The 22,239-nt window shown below is 45.8% G+C and overlaps 2 long non-coding RNA genes across 2 annotated transcripts; one reads left to right on the top strand and one right to left on the bottom strand.

The window, feature by feature from the left end:
- Positions 1–1,715: 1,715 nt before the first annotated feature.
- Positions 1,716–12,596, bottom strand: LOC137522863 (uncharacterized). Its single transcript, XR_011022463.1, has 3 exons — positions 12,512–12,596; positions 9,208–9,348; positions 1,716–1,885 (listed from the first exon to the last, which is right to left on the bottom strand). It is a non-coding gene; the product is annotated as an uncharacterized lncRNA (long non-coding RNA).
- A 59-nt stretch (positions 12,597–12,655) lies between these two features.
- Positions 12,656–21,532, top strand: LOC137522862 (uncharacterized). Its single transcript, XR_011022462.1, has 3 exons — positions 12,656–12,786; positions 12,892–12,963; positions 21,196–21,532. It is a non-coding gene; the product is annotated as an uncharacterized lncRNA (long non-coding RNA).
- Positions 21,533–22,239: the final 707 nt, after the last annotated feature.

Genomic DNA, 22,239 nt, shown 5'->3' with positions numbered 1-22,239 from the left:
GAGTGCCAGACCCGGCACGCGTAGCCTCATCTGCAGGCACGCCATCGCTGCTCATCTGGCCACCGTATGCTTGCATTGAATTGGCCGCGGCAGTTCATAGCCCGCAGCCCGCTCCAGCCTGCATAGTCTTCCGGCAGGCAGAACAGGGCTACGGGAAGATGGCGTTCAAAGCCCTGTCCTGGAGACTATTTGTGTCTCCAGTACAGGGCTTTGGGCGCCATCTTCCTGTAGCCTTGCTATTCCTCTCAGCGCGGGAGATATGCAGGAGGATCGTCCGGGGAGCCGCACACCAGAAGCCGGCCGGGTGAGGAGACTTCTGCCAGGTGAGTAAATTCTTTTTTTTTTTTTTTTTTGCAGGTTAAAAGCTGCCTTCGATGCGTTTATTTTCTGGTGAAAAGCTGCCCTCATTGCTTTTATTTTCTGGTGAAAACTGAATAGCTGCCCTCATTGCGTTTATTTTCTGGTGAAAAGCTGCCCTCATTGCTTTTATTTTCTGGTGAAATGCTGCCCTCATTGCGTTTATTTTCTGGTGAAATACTGCCTCATTGCATTTATTTTCTGGTGAAATGCTGCCCTCATTGCGTTTATTTTCTGGTGAAATGCTGCCTCATTGCATTTATTTTCTGGTGAAATGCTGCCCTCATTGCGTTTATTTTCTGGTGAAAAGCTGCCCTCATTGCATTTTTTTTCTGGTGACAAGCTGCCCTCATTGCATTTATTTTCTGGTTGCTGCATTTATTATTAAATGGTCATAGTTGGCTATATTTGCTTCTTTGGGGTTATGGTATACTAATAAATAGCATCACAGTTTCTGCACACCCATGATGCGAATCCTCGTTTCACCACATCATGGCGGAAACACTGCTTTCTTATGCCTCGCTGTTACATCATTACGTTAGCTCCGCCGATACAATGTCATGGTCACGTCCATTTTTTCGGCACGGTGACCTACGCGTGCCGCAAACACCCCCTGCCCCGTGTTGAACCCAGAAAAATCTGGTCACTGTAGGTTTGAGGGCCTGGTATTTGTCATCTCTTCTGAGGGGGGTCATTTTGTTCACATTGGCGTGTTGGCACTTTACAAGAGACAAGAGACTTTTGAGTTGAAGTTTGGGCACTCGGTCTCGAAAAGGTTTGCCACCACTGTCCAAGGTGATAACTCAGGTGAAAAAAATAATTGTGTATGGGTCTGTCTGTGCACTTTTGCTGAAGCATTGAGTCAACTTAATGATTGATAATTTCTGAACAGTAGACTTCTGATTAACTACTAGGGTTTTCTATAAAGGGTTTCTACTGTATTCTCTGTGAGATGTCTCTGGAATAAAGTTTAGTTCATCAAGGCCAAGATTGTATTTCAGGAGCTACCAGTCTGGTAAGTTTTGCCGTCGTGTTACTGCTGTCACATCAGCATGAACTCTCAGTTTCACATTTACTTAGATTCCTTCAGGCACAATAAGAGCTGCAGTGACAGGAGTGCGTATGCTGCAGATGTATGTATTTTTCTGGGCGTTACCGGCTTATCTACCTGGATGACCTTTGTTTTTGTATACTTAAAGACTCAACCCCATCTACAGCACATATATCTGCTGCATATGACTTCCTGTGCTTCACAGAACAGAGAGAGGGAAAGGAAATGTAACATTACTCAATCATTTCATATTTATATTTTCCAAGGATGGCCATATCTAAGTAGATAAATAACCAAGAGCGTAATCTGTTCATTCTTGAGTTCTGTGCTGCTGGGACCCTGGACCTGCATGCTTCATTTGTTGGGTCTTGGTAAATGTGATGTTCCAGGAGCTCATACTGTTCCACCGCGGGTTGTCCATCGTGGCCTCTCTACTCCCCACAGCTCCGGCTTTGGCTTGTTATATGCAGACCAGATCTGAGAGAGGATAGGGAGGAAATGGATTACAGGAAGAAGAAGTGATCTGACCTGAAGTGCAGGTAACAGATCACAGAGGTATGAGTAACAGTGTCACACTGGGCAACTGGCAGCGAAAAGAAGTCTGGAGGAAGCAAAGAGAGGAAGCATATGAAAGGTATCAACCACAGAGTCAGATGGCAGGAATGAAATGAGAGGTGAGAAGCACACTCACCACTGTTGTAGCTGGGTATGCAGATTTCACCCAGCAAGCTAAAAGAACAACTAAACACACACTTTAAAAAGGAAACTTGTAATAGCAATCAGAATGATAAGTGAATATACACTGTGCACAAGAAGAAGTGCTGGACAGCAGTGGCAGAGCAGCCATAGATGAGTTAGTATTCGCACACAGGGGGAGGTCTCCTGCTGCTTCTACCCTGCGCTGTTTATAGGGTAGAAAAAGTAGGTAAATTCCACTGGCATGCCTTAATGTGGCAACCCCAAAATCAGTATTTAGCAAAAACCGGTATACAGGCGTAAGATGCTGCAATGGGGACTTATTGTTCCACTACCTCGAAAAAGGGTTGAAGATGGTGAATTCAGGTGGTGAGCAGTTTTCTGCTGTGGAGTAACATCACTGCATGTCAAGCAATGACACACTCGGCTGCATTTAAACTGCACCATAACTAGAGCACAGTTCAGCCATCCATCTGAAAGAGGCCTTAAGCTCTGTACTCACCATGGGTCTTGCAACGTACCCTTGATGAAGGTCGTTAACGACGCCTCTTACTACCAGGGGGCAGGGGCGTTTCTAGGGTCCTTGGAGATCGGGGCACCTGTGGGCACCAGGTGGGGAGGTGGCAAAAAATGGGCGTGGTCATGAGGTGAGTGGGCGTGGCCATGGGTGGGGCCAAATGTACATGAACTTAGCAGCGGTGTAAGCTACAGATAACGGGCCTGCCCATCGAAATATTGGATGGAGCCCCCTGTCCTTTATTTAGATAATTTACAATCAGTATAGGCATAGATCAGATGTATACGCACATACAATTTTGATTGGTCAATCACTGACCCCCAATTTTACCACCCCCGTGCAGTAAGTGGGCCAACAGACAATGAATTTTATGAACAGAGCTAAAATTGGCTAATCAAAATTGTATGTGTGTACCAGGCTTTACAGCTAATACTGTACATACTGAAAGGGATCAGCATACAATATAGCTGGTTTACAATCAGTAAAGACACAGAGTAACACCTTACACTGTACACACTGGAGGTAAATCAGCACACAGTGCAAGCACTAGAGAACAGCGTATACTGTAGGCAGCAGAATTCAGCACACTGCAGCTAGCGTGCCAAAAATATGAGGATCACGTTGTGTGGCGTGCTTATCGCGCCGCACCGAAAAATGGGTGGGCCATGGACCAGAATATAGGTGTGGTAACGGGTGGAGACAAATTTACATGAACCTAGCAATGGTGGGACATTAGATTATGACAGTGGTGGCGAACCTTTTGGAGGGTGAGTGCCCAAACTGCAACCCAAAAGTCACTTATCTATCGCAAAGTGGCAACAGCAATTTAAACTAAATACTGTACAAACGTTTTAACTCATACATGAACATTATGGAAAATCCAAGTTGAAAATAAACTGTGAAGATAAACAAATTTCATCCATCCTACTCCTGAAAAATGTATTCAATTTTTTAGAACCTCCCAGTTTTATTTTCTGTTTTAAAAAGCTAAAAAAGTAGGTTTAATGCTATTGTCTCATATGATAAGGATTCAGCTTTTCCCATAGTCTCGCAGTTAGCAATCATGTGACCCCCAACAAGACAAATTCAGCAATCATGAGGCCCCCAACAAATCATGAGGCCCCCAACAAGACAAATTCAGCAATCATGAGGCCTCCAACAAATCATGAGGCCCCCAACAAGACAAATTCAGCAATCATGAGGCCCCCAACAAGACAAATTCAGCAATCTTGAGGCCCCCAACAAATCATAAGGCTCCCAACAAGACAAATTCAGCAGTCATGAGGCACATAAATAGACAGCATTTCACATAAATAGGCAGAATGCCCCCTTAATATGGTAGCCCCCCAAGTTAGGTAGTGAGTGACAGGGACCCCCAGGTTAGCTAGTGAGCGAGAGGCGCCTCCAGTTAGGTAGTGTGTGACAGGGACCCCGATAGTGAGTGACAGGGAGCCCCTTTAGGAAGTGAGTGAGTGACAGGGAGGCCCTTTAGGGAGTGAGTGAGTGACAGGGAGGCCCTTTAGGGAGTGAGTGAGTGAGTGACAGGGAGGCCCTTTAGGTAGTGAGTGAGTGCCAGGGAGGCCCTTTAGGGAGTGAGTGAGTGCCAGGGAGCCCCTTTAGGGAGTTAGTGAGTGGCAGGGAGCCCCTTTAGGAAGTGAGTGAGTGACAGGGAGGCCCTTTAGGGAGTGAGTGAGTGACAGGGAGGCCCTTTAGGGAGTGAGTGAGTGACAGGGAGGCCCTTTAGGGAGTGAGTGAGTGACAGGGAGGCCCTTTAGGTAGTGAGTGACAGGGAGCCTGTTTAAGTAGTGAGTGAGTGCCAGGGAGCCCCTTTAGGCAGTGAGTGAGTGACAGGGAGCCCCTTTAGGGAGTGAGTGGCAGGGAGCCCCTTTAGGAAGTGAGTGAGTGACAGGGAGCCCTTTTAGGCAGTGAGTGAGTGACAGGGAGCCCCTTTAGGCAGTGAGTGAGTGCCAGGGAGCCCCTTTAGGGAGTGAGTGAGTGACAGGGAGCCCCTTTAGGGAGTGAGTGAGTGACAGGGAGACCCTTTAGGAAGTGAGTGAGTGACAGGGAGCCCCTTTAGGGAGTGAGTGAGTGAGTGAGTGAGTGACAGGGAGCCTCTTTAGGAAGTGAGTGAGTGACAGGGAGGCCCTTTAGGGAGTGAGTGAGTGACAGGGAGGCCCTTTAGGGAGTGAGTGAGTGACAGGGAGGCCCTTTAGGGAGTGAGTGAGTGACAGGGAGGCCCTTTAGGTAGTGAGTGAGTGCCAGGGAGCCCCTTTAGGTAGTGAGTGAGTGCCAGGGAGCCCCTTTAGGCAGTGAGTGAGTGCCAGGGAGCCCCTTTAGGGAGTGAGTGAGTGGCAGGGAGCCCCTTTAGGCAGTGAGTGAGTGACAGGGAGCCCTTTTAGGCAATGAGTGAGTGCCAGGGAGCCCCTTTAGGGAGTGAGTGAGTGACAGGGAGCCCCTTTAGGGAGTGAGTGAGTGACAGAGAGCCCCTTTAGGGAGTGAGTGAGTGACAGGGAGCCCCTTTAGGAAGTGAGTGAGTGACAGGGAGGCCCTTTAGGGAGTGAGTGACAGGGAGGCCCTTTAGGGAGTGAGTGAGTGACAGGGAGGCCCTTTAGGGAGTGAGTGAGTGACAGGGAGGCCCCCCCTCTAGTCGCCGCCGCTCCCCCCTCACCTGGCAGACCTCAGGATCAGCGTCGCCCCGACCAGTACCAGCGGGCGCCGGACGCACCCGCTCGATATGCGGAAGTGATGTCACTTCCACATATCAGTGCGGGCGCTGGGTCCTAGCGCCCGCACGATTGGTCGCCGGCTCGCCGCCTGATACTAAGGTCTGAGTGATGCGGCGGCTGGACAGAGCGGCCGGGCGGAGATCCGTGGCACCCCAGGATAGATTGGGGGCACGTGCCACCCCAAAACAGGGCTAGCGACGCCCCTGCCGGCGGGTATGCACGACGTCACACGATGTTACACGTCAGGAGCGAATGAGACTTCAAACAATTGCGGTACTTTGCACGGAAGTCGTTGGGGATCTTAGCAATCCAAACAGCCGTGACGGTCGTTCTTGCTGCGATAAGCAATGTTCAACGTTCGCGTGGTCATGTGCCTGTTACCTTATCACAATATTGCGGAAAAATCGCCGGTCGTCAGGAAAATCGTTGGAAAAATGGTGACATGGGTACAGAGCTTTAGAACAGTTGCAGACGTTCTCAGAAGAGATCCATCTCTTTGGCTTCCCCTCCTTGTCACAACAGTCTGCATAATATAGACAGCTGCATTTTGGATAGGCATAGCTGACTGAACGAGATCCATATGAATCTATCCATCTATATATATAGCCTATACGATGTCTGGACTTGCCCTCCTGATTGACAGTTATACAAGAGAACGTAAAATATGTCCAGGAAATGTATAAATCCTCCCCACCCTGCGTATATATAGCGAATCAGCTGCCTGCCTGGACTTTTTACTTGATTAACATTTTAAAAGTGGTAATCGGAGACAAAATGCTTATCATTTCTTCTTTCCTTAACGACATGCGATCCAGAATGCTTGTTCCCCTCTGCAGGAAGTGGTGTTATAGAAGACCAGGCATGGCAGCATGCCCAACTATATATATATACAGCAGGGGTGCCCACACTTTTTGGACTTGCAAGCTACTTAAAGACTTCCAAGTCTTCCGAGATCTACTGTGCCCCATAATTAGGCTAATTTCCTCCATCTCCACACATAACTGCTGTAGAGTGTACAAAGTCCCTTGTTAAAGTGTGGCAGCCACCTACACTGCCTGCTGTCGCACTTTGCCCACTGACAACTCCATGCTCCAGGTGTCCACCCAGCCTGTGCAGAGGCAGCAGTGGGATGGTGTTGAGTAGGTTACCTGGCAGCCTGGTTTGCTTGCTTGTCCTGGATAGATGTGCCGGTAGCAACTGCTGGTAGAGCAGCAGCCCCCAGAAGCAGTGATGGTGCCATGCAAGAGACCAGAGGCACAGCCAAGAACTCTGGTCCAATAAGTAGAATCAGGCGAGGAGAAGGGAGTTGCCTTTCATTTGGCTAATATCCAAAAAGCAAGATCCCCATAAACACCACACCACACAAGATATTAGCAGAAAATATTCAAATGAGCTTTATTGTCGTATTCAATTACACAAGAATATAAAAACATTTAAAACCAAAATGTCCAGGTATCACACATATAGTATCATGAATAAGGATATAAATATATTGATAAAGCCCAACCCTTCCTCTTCTATAAATAGAGCATAGAGTACAGTATGAGGCGAGTAAAGTGTCTTGTGCTATCAGCAAAAGAAATCCATAAAGTGCATTAGGCATCAATAAAGTGCATAAGTAGTGAATGAGGTAATGGGAAAATCGTGCTGAAAATGCAAAGATCAATAGAGAAACCCAAAGGGTAAGTAAAGAGTGAGTATAGAGGTCCAGACCGGACCAAGCAGTGATTGGAAATCCCGAAGGAAGAGCGTGGAGAATAGGCACTCACCAAACACACGACACTGCCTTTCCTTTCCTCCTGCTGTCACCCTGTGACTGGCTGCACTGCAGCTTGCGGTCACTTCACTACTTTGAGCGTCCAACTGCAATCTACCCAACAGTCCTTTGTGATCTACTGGTAGATGGCGATCGACGCAATGGGCACCCCTGATAGACAGTATAAGTGCATCCCTCTTATGCTAAGTAAACACTATGAGATTTTCTGGCAGATTTACTGTCAGATCGATTATTTCCAACGTCTGATCTGATTTCCGATAGATTTCTGAGCATGTTGCGATCTATTTCCTATTGAAGTCAATAGAAAACAGTCGGAAAAAGATCGGGAATCAGATTGGACATGTTGGAAATAATCGATCTGACAGTAAATCTGCCAGAAAATCTCATAGTTTGTACCTAGCATTAGGTTCCCGAGCAGTTCTGCAACAGAGGACTGTGTCATACCAAATAAGCAACACATTAGTGTAATTCCGGGAATACACGGTACGTTTTACCGCTCGATTATGCCACTGGATCGTTTCCCGCTCGTCCCCGCGGGCGATTCTCTGCTCGTTTTCCTTATCTTTCTCCATTGTCCCGCCCTCGGTATCGAGCGTGGAATCGATCCGGCGGGTGATCGGACATGTCGGAAGTTATCAATCGAGCCATCTAATGCCATGTAAAGTACTGTGTATTCCCAGCATACAGTAGAGTCCCGGTTATCCAAAACTCAACTATCACCAGCAGTCTAAACCAACTAACACAAATTGCCAGCAGTACTCACAGTGGTAAAGGCCAACTTCCTAGGCTGTTTGTGGGCTCTACTGTGCTTAAAAACTGGGTTCCATGGCTCCCTCAAGGTTAATATACTTTCAATGACTGTATTTTAACATTTAATACAGAGTTCATGGTATGTATATGGACAGCAGGTCACAGACTGAAAGGAGGAGTCGACAGTGACAATCGCTGCACACTACATCACAGCATGCCACAGACTGAGAGGAGCATAAATGAACGATAAACCAAAAAATGTCCATGAACTTCTAACCCACTGTACCCCTTCCCCACCCTGTTCCATGTCCCTCATTCCCCCTGCTTTGGCAATGCCTATATGAATCTTGGTCATGCCAATAAAGCTATATTTGATTTGATTTGAGCGGGGTATAGTTCTGTTTTAGCTAGTAGTGATGAGCCAAAATTCCAATATTCTGTTTGCATTCATTTTCGCAAAAATAATGTAAAATTCAACTTTCGAGCGAAAATTCCTTTGAAAATCATTTTGTAATAAGTTTGTTATTTTTCACATTTTTTTTAATTTTCTTTTTGCGCTTTATTGGGAATTTTCTGCATTTGGGGGAAAAAAATTGTTTCCTTTCACCATATTGCAAAAATTCAACGTATTTTCGCAAATATATTCTCAAAATCAAAAATAGCATTTTCAATGTGAAAATAGAGCCATGGACGTCAGTGCAGATTTTACGCTTAAGGCTGCTACCCCCAAATACTATATGTATAATAAATGTATAATAATTACATGATACAGACTACTAAAACTGTCTTTCCAAGGACCTGTTCAAGTATGCCTGGTACACACCATGCAAATCCCGTCATCTAGAGAGGTTGCATCAATTATTTCCGATAGATCCAATTTCTGATCGACTTTCTGATCTCTTTTATGCAAAATCGATCAGAGAAATGATCGGAAATCAGATCGGACCTGTCGGAAATGATCTATTCAACTCTTCTATCTGACGGGAAATTGCATGGTGTGTACCAGGTATTATGCTGGGAATACACAACGAGTTTTATTGGCAGGTTTACTGTCTGATCGATCTTCTGATCATTTTCCCATTGATTTCCATGAGAAAATCGATCAGGAAAATGATCAAAATCAGATTTGACTTGTCGGAAATTATCTATTGAGCCATCTATCTTTCGAAGAAACTCATCATGTACTGTATTCGCCGCATTAGAGGCAGAGGATCAGCAGGACAGCCAGGCAATGTGCATTGTTTAAAAGAAAGTAAATACAATATAACAGCCTACATTTCCCTTTCCCATCAGGTGTTCTTTAAAACAAGATAGAAAATATAAAGTTATTTACTTTACATCTTATCTCCACACTGATAATTGGGGTCATCTTGGAGCCATTATGATTCCCAGAAAACAATCCATTTCCTGGTGATTTATCACATCAGGGGTTTATCAGTCTCTGTTTGGCCATGATATATGTAGATACCACAGTCTGCAAATACAAGTAGAAAGAGGAAGTCATATAAAACGATAGCACAGAAAGCCTGAGTCACATTATTTTCAAATTAGATGCAATAAAAACTTTATACAGACGCATAACTAATGATATCACCGTTCACACAAAACAACACGTGCACGCCGTAACAAATGACATCACTGCTTTTTGTACCGAAGTGCTTTCACTCTTTACGCAAATACCTGCTTCACCTCATTTCACCTACAGCCTGGGCAAAACAGCTGGCCTCTGGCTAGCCAATTCATTTTAGGCATTTATCATTATAGAACAGCAGACAGTCTATTGTTTTCAACCAGACACACTCTGTCTGGTACACCTGCAGTGAGATAAAGGCAGCAGTAAAGCTAGGTAGTCAGTTTATGTATTCTTCTGCCAAAACAATCGTTCTTGTTTATCGTGGACTAAAATCCTAACATGGACCTGAACTCCTCCAAAGGACAGAAGGAAAACTGAGAAATGCACCCTGTATGTATTTAGAGAGATTAGCCTGTCTAATTCCCCCTCATCTGTGACTAATCACAAGTGTGATTTGATCTCTCATTTTTGTCAGCTCAGGAATCTCAACCGTCCTTGGCCGAGCAGCTAATTTATAAACACAGGATGTTAACCTATGTCTGCTTCCATGAAAGCAGGAACAAGACACTGTAGGGGACATCGGGGCTGGGCGCTGGATGGGAGGTATGTTTCACCATTATTTGGGCTGTGGTCCCTTTAAAAACATATGTGTACCTAGAAAGGAGTCTGGGTATTTTTTGGCAGCAAGCCAGCTGCTGCCTTTGTTGTTTCTTTTAAAGGGCCGGACTCCTGGAATTGGAGGGAAGGAAGGACGGGCCTTCCTATTCCGCCCAGATACACACCTGTTTTTTTGTGGAGCAGAAGCTCTACCAAAATTTGCATTACAGGAAGCAGCTCACATGCTGTGTGGAGTTGATGTGGAGGAGCATGTGTGCTGCTGAGCTCCTGACAAGTCTGTTTGGAAACATTGCTGGGAGCCAAACCATACTTTGGACTACTGTTTGTATGGCTTTGGCTTAACCACCCTGGCGTTCAATTTCCCCAGGATTTCCGTGCAAAAAGTGTTTCAATTAATTTTCAATAATTTTCAACCATTTTTTTTTTTTTTTGCAATCAATTTTTTTTTATATTGAATTCAATACAGGTTATTGTATTGAATTCAATAAAAAAAAGTGTTTGCTGCAAGATGTTGATGACGCTGTGTGACCCTGGTGTCATCAACGCCGATCGGTGGGGGACATGTCATCGCCGAGGGAGAAGCAAAATCCGCCAAGGGACATGGAAGAAGGCACTGGGTAAGCAATCAGAGGTACGCGACGAGGGATCAGCACGCCAATGGTGAGTATAAGACCCAGATGTGTAGCCAGGTATATAGGTAGCCAGATGTGTAGCCAGGTTTTTAGGTAGCCAGATGTACAGGTAGCCAGATGTATAAGTAGCCAGGTGTATAGCCAGATGTATAAGTAGCCAGGAGTATAGCCAGATGTATAGATATCCAGATGTATAAAGTAGCCAGGTGTATAGCCAGATGTATAGGTAGCCAGATGTATAAGTAGCCAGGTGTATAGCCAGATGTATAGGTAGCCAGATGTATAAGTAGCCAGGTGTATAGCCAGATGTATAGGTAGCCAGATGTATAGGGAGCCAGATGTAAGGGTAGTCAGGTGTGTAGCCAGTTATTGGTAACCAGGTGTGTAGCCAGATGTTTAGCCGGTTATAGGTAGCCAGATGTGTCCCCCCCCCCCCTCCCGATTCCCTGCTCCCCCCGTCTGAAGCCCCTCTATGGGGGGCTCCCCCCTCTATGTGGTGGGCGGGGGGGGGGGGTCCCTTCTGTATGGGCTGTTGGCCAGGCGGGGACTCCCCCCTCTATGGGGGAGTCCCCTTCTATGCAGGCGGGCCATGGGTGGCCTCTCTCCCTCACTCCTACCATCTCCTCTCCCTCCCGATCCCCTCTTCTTCAAACCCCCCTGATCTGAAGCCAATGGAGGTCTACTCACCCGAGGGCTCTCTCCAGCGGTGGCAGCAGCACTTCCTCCTCCATCGCCGAAGTCTCCTTCTCTGTGTAGTTACGGTACGAGACTTGGTGACATCACCAAGCCTCGTACTGTAACTACACAGTCCGGCGATGGAGGAAGAAGTGCTGCTGCCACCGCTGGAGAGAGCCCTCGGGTGAGTAGACCTCAAAGGGCTTCAGATCGGGGGGCGAGGGGGGGGGGGTTTGAAGAAGAGGGGATCGGGAGGGAGGGAGAGAGGCCACCCACAGCCCACCCGCATAGAAGGGAACTCCCCCCCCCATAGAGGGGGAGTCCCCGTCCGGCCACCAGCCCGTACAGAAGGGACGCCCACCGCATAGAGGGGGGAGGCCCCGCCCGGCCACTAGCCCGCACAGAAGGGGGACAACTCCCATACAGAAAGGGACCCCCCGCCGCATAGAAGGGACCTCCACCGCCGTTGCATAGAAGGGGGAGCCCCCGCCAGCCCTGCAGAACTCTGCCCCGCTGATCCGCTGCCCAGGGATTCCCCAGGGTGGCTGGATGCTAGTTCTGGACACTGGGGGAAGCACAGATCGCTACCCGCAGCGTGCAGTCAGGCATCCAGCCATCCTTGGGAATCCCTCTGATGAGGGAAAAGTGAAGCCGGCGGGGCAGACAAACAGGAAATCTCCCTGGCGGTATTGACGAGCTCAGCTCGTCAATACCGCTTTCAGCATGTTTATGCTGGATGAGCCAGGCTCGTCAATACCGCCAGGAAAGTTAAAGAGACTCTGAAACGAGATAAAATCAATGCTTTTAACTTTTATTAATGTTAAGCACTATAGCTAGTGCAAAAACGCTGTGTCCCTTCAGCAAAACAAGGGGTTTAAACTCTCAAAACGACTGGTTTTAAACTCCTTTTGGGGGTTTAAACCCCTCGTTTTGCCACAGGAACGCAGTGTTTTAGCACTAGCTGTAGTGCTTAACATAATAAAAGTTAAATGCATTGATTTTATTCGGCTTCAGTGTTTCTTTGAAGAACTGTCGCGAAAATCTTAAAATGTAAAACACATACAAAGAAGAAGTACATTTCTCCCAGAGTAAAATGAGTCATAAATTAATTTTTTTTCTCCTAAGTTCCTGTCACTTACAGTAAGTAGTAGCAATCTGACAAATTTTGAATTAGCCCATCTTCTCATAGGGGGGTTCTCAGGATTTCTTTATTTTAAAAAGCACTTAGTGAATGGCAGTTGCTCCGTCCAACTGCCAAAATAGTGTACAGTGAGCAGGGAGGCTGGCCAGCATCTTTGTATAAATCTTTTTCAGGGAATATAATTATAAAGAATAAAGGCCATGCTGAGAATCCCCTATGGAGAGATGGACTAGACCAAAACCTGTCACTTCTGTCAGATTTCTACTACCTACTGTAAGTGACAGCAACATAGGAGAGAAGTAATTTTGGTTCATTTTACTCTGGAAGAAACGTACTTCTTATTTGTATGTGTCTTAAATTTTAACATTTTCGTGACAGTTCCTCTTCAAGGAAATGAACTGTATTTGAATAAGCTGGACTTTTACTACTTCTATGGACTACAAAGCTGAAGTAAGCTGTCATTTACTTTCCAAGTTATGCTCAAGTAAAGCTGTCTATGTTACTGCTGCAAATAAACGGACTTTTGTTTTATACAACTGTGTACTAGGTGCCGGCTGTGACTTCACAACACACAGGTGATTTACTGCAGGATTTCTAACATCTGTAACAAAAGAAATGTTTTTCTTTACAGGTTATTATGCAATTGCTCATCTTTTACAGCAGAGAGTAAGTTCTGAGTTCAGGTTCGCTTTAAAGAGGCACTGTAGGGACATAAAGTAGAATGCAGCAAATTATTCAGGCTACCAACTTTTATGGTAATTTTCCTGGTTTCAAAATCAGAAACACTTCCTATAGCTATACATTGCTGTATATTGTATATACCCCTGCCTCAGGGGCAAACCCAGGTTTGTCAAGGGGGAGATTCCTGAAAGATCTCCCTCAGCCACGCATAATACAATATAGTAGGACATCATGCTGGGTGCACATAATGTAATTTCCTGAACGACCGACAATAGGATAGATCAGGAGCAGTTTGAATACAGATAATAATGAGGACAGCCGACAGTGGTAATGAAGAGGAAAGTGAAGCATTCACAAAGCAGGGCACAGGGCTGTGCTCATACCTGACTCTGTTAAGTTCCACAGAGCTGCTCCGTGCTTTGTACACACGCTGCTGCTACATCCAAAGTGAACTGTAGCAGGGAAAGAAAGGGGGCAGTGCTGTGGGCTGCAGGATGCCTGCAGATATTCTGGTGTCTGAACTTATTCCTGTCCACAGACACTGCACTGGCCCTGGTCTGAGGGGGGATTCTGGGCAGCTGTAACCCCCCCTGCGTTTGCCTATGTGCCTGTAATGCTTAGCATAGCCTGATTACCTCTGCATTATTCCCCACCCCACCCCCCACCGAACATTCTGGTAGACCATAAACTTTTCTATTGGCTTTAGAACTCTGAGTACCCAAGTATTCAGCAGAGATCACCTAACAGGACTAAAGATGTCGCCATCTGTGATAAACAATGGGCAAACTGACAAAATAATTTATAAATGAATATTTAAAAAATAAGCTCTTTTAAAGAGACACTGAAGCGAAAAAAAAATTATGATATTATGATTTGTATGTGTAGTACAGCTAAGAAATAAAACATTAAGATCAGATACTTCAGTCTAATTGTTTCCAGTACAGGAAGAATTGAGAAACTCCAGTTGTTATCTCTATGCAAACAAGCCATTAAGCTCTCCGACTAAGTTAGTCATGGAGAGGGCTGTTATCTGACTTTTATTATCTCAACTGTTCCTGGACTATTTACTTTTTCTCTGCTAGAGGTGAGGTCATTACTTCACAGACTGCTCTGAAAGACTCATTTTGAATGCTGAGTGTTGTGTAATGTGCACATATTATAGAATGATGCAATGTTAGAAAAAACACTATATACCTGAAAATAAAACTATGAGAATATTTTCTTTGCTGCTAATCTTCTAGTAATTATTCATAGTACACAACCAATTCATTATATCATATTTTTTTTTCGCTTCAGTGTCTCTTTATCTATTAAAGAGACTCTGGTCCATATGCAATTCACTCTTTCACCTGCTTTTTGTCCTAGGTGATATTTTAAAAATTGCCAATAAAATACATTTAAAAACCACCAGCAAGCAAGTAAATACTCCAAATAATTTTGATAATACATTTTCACCAACCTTTTTGGTACTTTTTCAGTTGCAAAGTGCTGAAAAATTAGAAATAAATAAAATAGAAAATGAAAAATTATCTCCTAGGAGAAAACTCAGGTGAAAAAGAGAATTGCTTACGGCCCTCTGTATCAAAAAAAAAAAAAAAACTCCTCTGGGAGATTCTTACCTTGGGAGGGGGAAGCGTCAGAGTCCCAATGAGGCTTCCCCGTCCCCTGCAGCTGCAGGCAATCCAGCGCTGGCTCCCCCGAGTCCTCCCCTGACAAGCGAGGATTTATTTACCTTGTCGGGATCCAGTGCAGGTGCAGTAGCTCTTCGTTTGGGCTAGGGGGAAATAGCCGAGCCCGATCGTATCCACTCTACTGTGCAGGCCCAAAAGGACTCGCACCTGCGCAGTAGAGTAGTTCGATTGGGTTCGGCTATTTCCGACTAAACCCGAAGGAAGAGCGGCTCGCCGCACTTCAGAGTACCCGGGCAGGCTAACGGAGGGATGGCGGAGGATGGGGAAAGCCTTGTTAGGATCCAGAGCCTTCCACCTCCCGAGGTGAGTACCCCCCAGAGGGATTTTTTTGAATTACAGATCCTCTAAATTATTTTCACTACAGGTCCTCTTTAAGTGTGTACAGATTTTGCCGACCTCCCCTCTAGCAATCCGTGAAGATGAAGTGCTTTCACCAAAATCCAGTAATTACTCTCAAAACTTCAAAGCAAGTTCCATGGTGTGATGCCGCTAGCTCACCCACTTCGCCTCTCTATAGAACAAAATACACTGTTCAGGTTGGAGCGAGCAGCTTGTCTGTACAGTAGTTGTTCCAAAACTGTGGCTAAAAATGACCTTAAAGTGAACCAGAGACGAAGCACCCTAATATACTTTACCATATATATCAGTGGGAACATTAGAGAAAACACCTACCCTGCTCTCTGTTTCATTCTTCACTGCTCAGCCTGCTTCTAATCAGCCCTGATAAAATCCCCGACTGAGCAATCAGTCTGGCTTTGCTCAGGAATCATTATAGCTGAGTCTGTCTTCTCTGATGTCTTTTCAAGCCCAAAATCTGGCCCACAGTATGCAACACAACATGCGGACCGGCCTTAGGTTTCACAGTGCAGTGCCCTGAGCGAAACCTGATTTTTGTGCACCCCCCTTCAAAACACACGCACATGCGCGCGCACTCACACACACACACACACACACACACACACACACACACACACACACACTTTTTTCCTGAGTTACCTCATAGGACAGGCGTTTCCATCCTTTTTGATGTCGTGACACATCACGGCAAACACTCAGATCTCCGTGACATGTCACATATGTATAATAGAAAAATACTATTAATAACCACAAAATGGATGGAAAGAGTGCATTATCCTGAATACACTTAAAGTGAAGGCTATTAACCTATTTTAATTCCTGGACGTAGAAACTAAGTCCAGGAACCATGCACGCTACCGCGCGCTCCCGGCCCGCGGTTCGTAGCCAGGCAATCAGTGAATCGGGCTATGGTGCCCGATCACTGATTCCTCTCCCCCGCTGAAAAAGCGACAGCTTCTCTCGGAAGCTGCGCCTTTTCTGCCTGTTACCTCCCCCATGCGTCTCTCTAAGCGTATGTTACGCTTAGAGTGACGTCATGTAAACAAACTCATGGCCGCAATCTTGTGGCCAAAAAGTAAAACTACAACTAAAAGTAAAAAAAAAAATCAACAGACATTTACATTATAAACCTATTGTTTACATCCCACCCTCCGAAAACTACCCAAATAAAATGTTTAATATAAAAAAAACAAAACATTACAATAAAAAAAAACATGTAAATATTTACCTAAGGGTCTAAACTTTTTAAATATCAATGTAAAGATGAAATATGTCTATATTTATTTTAAACTTGTAAATAGTGATAGATGCAAAACGGAAAAAATGCACCTTTATTTCCAAATAAAATATTGTCGCCATACATTGTGATCGGGACATAATTTTAACGGCGTAATAACCGGGACATATGGGCAAATACAATACGTGAGTTTTAATTATGGAGGCATGTATTATTTTAAAACTATAATGGCTAAAAACTGAGAAATAATGAATTTTTTCAGTTTTTTTCTTATTCTTCCTGTTAAAATGCATTTACAGTAAAGTGGCTCTTAGCAAAATGTACTACCCAAAGAAAGTCTAATTGGTGGCGGAAAAAACAAGATATAGATCAGTTCATTGTGATAAGTAGTGATAAAGTTATAGGCTAATGAATGGGAGGTGAACATTTCTCAAGTGAAAATGACGGAACGCGAATGGGTTAATAAAAACAATCAGTGGGACAGTTAGCTGCCTCCACCCCCCAACTTGGAATTATAGCACAGCACCGACAATTTTCACCACGGGTTATGGCCGCTGTGCGTCCCCCCCCCCCCCCCCCAAAAAAAACCCCTCAGACTCAGTATAGGTAGGTAGCCAGGTATAGGTGCCTCCAGTATAGGAACGCAACGAAACACCTACTGTGAACCTAACCTTAGTGTTGGGGAAGAGAGGTGTACAAGGTATCTAGTCATGTGGGTCCCTGAGTGCTTGTGAAGATGGGCAGCTCCATACTGCGCATGTGCGAGTGCACACTCATGTATGCGCAGCATGGAGCCGCCCATCTTTCGAAGCACTCAGGGACACAAGTGTTTCCAAAGCCTTCTGAGAACTCTCTGAGGCAACAACTTTGAATTCGGGGCAGCGGAGGAACAAGGACACCCAGAGAATGGGTAAGGCACATATATGGATTAAGATGTACTGGAGCTTTAGGAAAGGCAGGAGATTTGTGCCCCCTTGTGGTCCTTTTGGTAAGCTGAAGTGGAGAGAGGTCAGAGAAGGTGTCAGGTGGGCCCCTCGACACCAACTAGGCCCCAGACACCTGCCTAGGTTGCCTGGTGGATTATCCTGCTCTGGTAAGGCTCTATGAGATCCAGAGCCTTCCCTCTCCATAGGTGAGTATCTGCCTTTTTTATTCTTCAGACTTAAAGGACAACTGTAGCAAGAGAGCTATAGAGGCTGCCATATGTATTTCCTTTTAAACAATACCAGTTGCCTGGCAGCCCTGCTAATCTATTTGGCTGCAGTATTGTCTGAATAATGCTGAGTACACACGATGCGTTTTTTCAGTCGATTTCCTGTTCAATCGATTTTCTACTCGTTTTTCCTCTCGATTTTCCGCTCGATTCTTTTATCTTTTCTTCTCAATTTCCAATCACTACTATGAGAAATCAAGAGGTAAAACGATCTAAAATAAGATCGGACATGTCGGAAATTATCTATCTAACGCATCTATCGCCCGCAAAAACGTATCGTGTGTACTTGGCATTACACCAGAAACAAGCATGCAGCTAATCTTGTCAAAACTGACAATAATGTCAGAAACACCTGCTCTGCTGCATGCTTGTTCAGGGGCTATGGCTAATAGTATTAGGCCTCGTTCACATCATTTAGCGCAGATGGCTGTGTGATCGGAACGTAACGCGTCCGATCGCACGCCATCTGCGCTCCTATGCGCTGCGCTGCAGATCCCATTCATTACAATGAATGGGATCTGCGCTGCGATTCACAAAAATGCTGCAGTACGCGATAGCGCAATCGCGCTGCCACGCAGCGCATATGATGGGAACGGTAGAAGGGCTGTCTATGCCCTTCTACCGTTCTTGCGTGTCGCACACTATACGCGCTGCCAAAATGCGCACGGCAGCGCGTATAGTCTGAACGAGGCCTTAGAGGCAGAGGATCAGCAGAACTGCCAGGTAACTGGTATTGCTTAAAAGGAAATAAGGCAGCCTCCAGATACCTCTAGTTACAGTTGTGCTTTAAAAGACAACCCTCCTGGCGGTCTAATTAATTCCGCCAGGAGGCAGCGCAGCAGTTTTTTTTTTTTTTAATCATGTAGCGAGCCCAGGGCTCGCTACATGATAGCCGCTGCTCAGCGGCATCCCCCTGCCCGATTCAATCGCCTTCGGCGATCTCCGATCAGGAAATCCCGTTCAAAGAACGGGATTTCCTGGAGGCGTTCCCCCGTCGCCATGGCGACGAGGCGGGATGACGTCACCGACGTCGTGACGTCATTGGGAGTCCCGATCCACCCCTCAGCGCTGCCTGGCACTGATTGGCCAGGCAGCGCACGGGGTCTGGGGGGGGGGCGCGCGGCACGACGGATAGCGGCGATCGAGCGCGGGGCAGCGGCGATCGGTGTGCTGACGCAGCTAGCAAAGTGCTAGCTGCGTGCAGCAAAAAAAATTTAGCAAATCGGCCCAGTAGGGCCTGAGAAAACCTCCTGCGCGGCTTACCCGAACTACGTTCGGGGTTACCGCCAGGAAGGTTAATATCAATGATATCATCTTTAAATGTTTTACATTCTGCCAATTTTTCCTCAATAAAACATTTTGAAACTTAACGGAAATAAATATGGCAGCCTCCATATCCCTTTCTTGGTACAGTTGTCCTTTAACCTCAGATTGAACTTCATCCTAATCAGTAGCCAATACCCCCTTTCCCACAAGAAATGTTTACCTTCTCTCTAGATTATCAGGGGGGTCTGTATGGCTGATATTGTGGTGAAACCCCTCCCACAGTGTGATGTCAGATCCATGGTCCTGACAGTTCTTTGTAAAGATCACCTGCCAGAACGTAAGATGTCGTCACCCTTTGATAAATTTTAGAATGTAAATTGGGGAGAGGAAAGATTTTACAATGGGCAAAACTCTGAGTAAATAATTTATAAATTCATATTGTAAAAAAATAAGCAATTTTATGAATTACTGTGCATTATTTTCACTATAGTTCCTCTTTGGCCACAGTGAACTGTTATATGATATGTTCGGTTATACAGTATAACCTGTAGACAAGACTGTTGGCACGGATTCGCTGCATTCACTACAGGATTCATTTGCAAGTTTTCGATTATACATTTTCAGCTTTGCAACATCTGTCTTTCCCTAAAGTTAGAACATGTATTGACATTTCCCATACAGTTTTGACCACAGTGACATTTGATGGGGCTATACAGCTGCCACAACTTCCCCTTTTATGAACGCAGCAAACAACATGTGGGCTTACTGATAACATCAAAAGTATTATTGACGCACGCTATCTTAGCGGGACATTGTGAAACCAGAAATATTTCTTGTAAATGTATTTGTTTATTGAGGCTTCTGAGCATGTTTCATGTTCTTGTAAATGCTATGCTAATGGCTAATGCTGATGGCTGCTGGATGTGGTATGGCAGGTAAAGGGTGTATGATAGTGCATCCTGATTGGCTGACGAGCACCTGCTGACCACTTTAAATGTAGCTGGATGCATGTACTGCTGTGTTCTATTGCTTGTGTGTGTTGGATTTAGTATTCAGTATGGAGGCAGTGTTGGTGGGTTTTCTGGATGTGAGAGGTCCAGAGCCTGGGTGTGAGAGGTCCAGGCCCACCTGCACTCCCCTCCAGGTATCGCATGTTGGCCTTGGGGCCCCGGCCAGTGAGAGGGGTCCGGGGCCCCTGGCCATAGTGCGAACCAATCGTGTGTTTTTAAACGTTTTCTTTCAGCTCTAGGACATGGCTGATAGGTGAGCGGTTAGGGAGGGACCCCTGTGGGAGGGATGCCTGCACGGGGCGGTCCCGCCAACTGAAGCCTCCCACCTGAATGCTAATGGCTGCTAGATGTGGTATGGCAGGTAAAGGGTGTATGATAGTGCATCCTGATTGGCTGACGAGCACCTGCTGACCACTTTAAATGTAGCTGGATGCATGTACTGCTGTGTTCTATTGCTTGTGGGTGTTGAAAGGTGGTAAAACTAGCCAATCATACTACATGGAGGGGGTGCATGTCATATCGGCGCCGCTCACTTCGGTGGGGGGAGAGCCGAATGACGGCTCTCCCTGCTGCCGCTAAACTCCGAGGTGGCGTTAAATACTATTCCCCCTCCGAGTTGTCGCAATAATAATTCAAACCAGAGCCCCAAATTACCGCTGCGCAGGGTGCGCAGCATAGCATTGCTGCTATGACGGCGCCCAGTTTCGGCGCTCGGCTCTTAAGCGTCATCTACATGCGTAGATTACGCTGCGATCCGGCGGCTCGATTAGCCGCCGGATCGCCTCTTTCGCGTACCCGCCGCGTCCCCGCTCGCCGCGCGTGCGTCGGATTTGATCCGCCCTCATCCCCGCCCGGCGCCGCTTATCTTCCGCTCGATTCTCTGCCATTGTCCCCTCATGGGGAACGAGCAGGGAATTGGTGGTGGCAAGATCCGCCCTGTCGGATATTATCAATCGAGCCGCATCAGCGGCTCGATTGATAAGTCACATCGCCTCCACATCTCCCCATGTAGACGGGGCTTTAGAGCCGCGCGACAAAATCAGCTGATTCGCATGGAGGTGGTAAAACTGACCAGTCATTAGCCAATCAGCTCCCTCAACTTCCTCCTACTTCAGCACCGTAAAGTCTGCGGCTCCGTTCACTTGCGGACTACTGTGCAGAGCGCACCCCTGATCACATTCCCAGGAGCGTTCTGCTCATGCTAAGACTGTAACTCTGCTTCCGTAGATCGCTTCTGTCAAAGAGAGGATGGAGGATCAATGAAGGATGTGCGCGACCTGGAACAGCGCATACGCAGTGACCTGCAACCAAGCTGGATTGCGGACTTCACAGGAGCACAGACCGAGAGGACAGCGAGAGATGTGATGTACCACAGGCAGGGCCAGATTTCTGGAAAGGCTGCACAAGGCCCAGGCCTTGGGCAGCTACAGCCCAACTGGGCACCTGGACATGAAAGAGAGTGTATTACATATGAACCAGGAGGCTGAAAATGAGGAGGAACACGTATGGTTGAAGGAAACACATTTTTTTCTTTCCAATACGAAAAGCATGAAAATAGTTTATTTTAAGCGTGAAGATTCACAAAAATTATGAATGTATTACAAAATGATTTTTGATAGCACGTTCGCTTGAAAGTCGAATTTTTCATTTTTTGTTTTGTTTTGTTAACTCACAGGTTTGCTTTTAATATAACATAAGACTGAGATTCCAGGAAAGTCACATTTAATAATAATCTGAACATTTGTATAGCGCTTTTCTCCTGTCTGACTCAAAGGGCTCAAGAGCTGCAGCCACTAAGGGCAAGCTCAATAGGCCACCCTGCAGTGTTAGGGAGTCTTGCCTTGAACACAATTTTTTCTCTTAGCCATTTATTTTTACTTCAGTTTTCCTTTACAGTCGACCTGAACTCTTGCACAGGACAGAAGGAAACTAAGAAATACACCCTATATGTATTTAGAGAGTTTAGCGTGTCTAACTTCCCCTCATTTGTGACTAATCACAAGTTGTAATTTGATCCCTCAGCAGTGTCACATGACTGCCACGGCAGATAAGCTCATTTGTAAACACATGAAGTTAATAATATGTCTGCTTCTATGAAAGCAGGAAGTAAAAACATTGCAGATTTTTTTCAGGATTTGTATCAGCTGTAACAAAGAAATGTTTTTCTTTAACCATTATAGCCCGCGGGGATTTTTCACCTTATGCATCAGAGCAATTTTCACCTCCCATTCATTCGCTAATAACTTTATCACTACTTATCACAATTTATTG

The sequence above is a fragment of the Hyperolius riggenbachi genome, chromosome 6 (assembly GCF_040937935.1).
Source record: "Hyperolius riggenbachi isolate aHypRig1 chromosome 6, aHypRig1.pri, whole genome shotgun sequence".
Classification (NCBI taxonomy): Eukaryota; Metazoa; Chordata; class Amphibia; order Anura; family Hyperoliidae; genus Hyperolius; species Hyperolius riggenbachi.
Note: the sequence above shows the minus strand (reverse complement) of the source record. Positions and strands in the feature narration are given on the sequence as shown.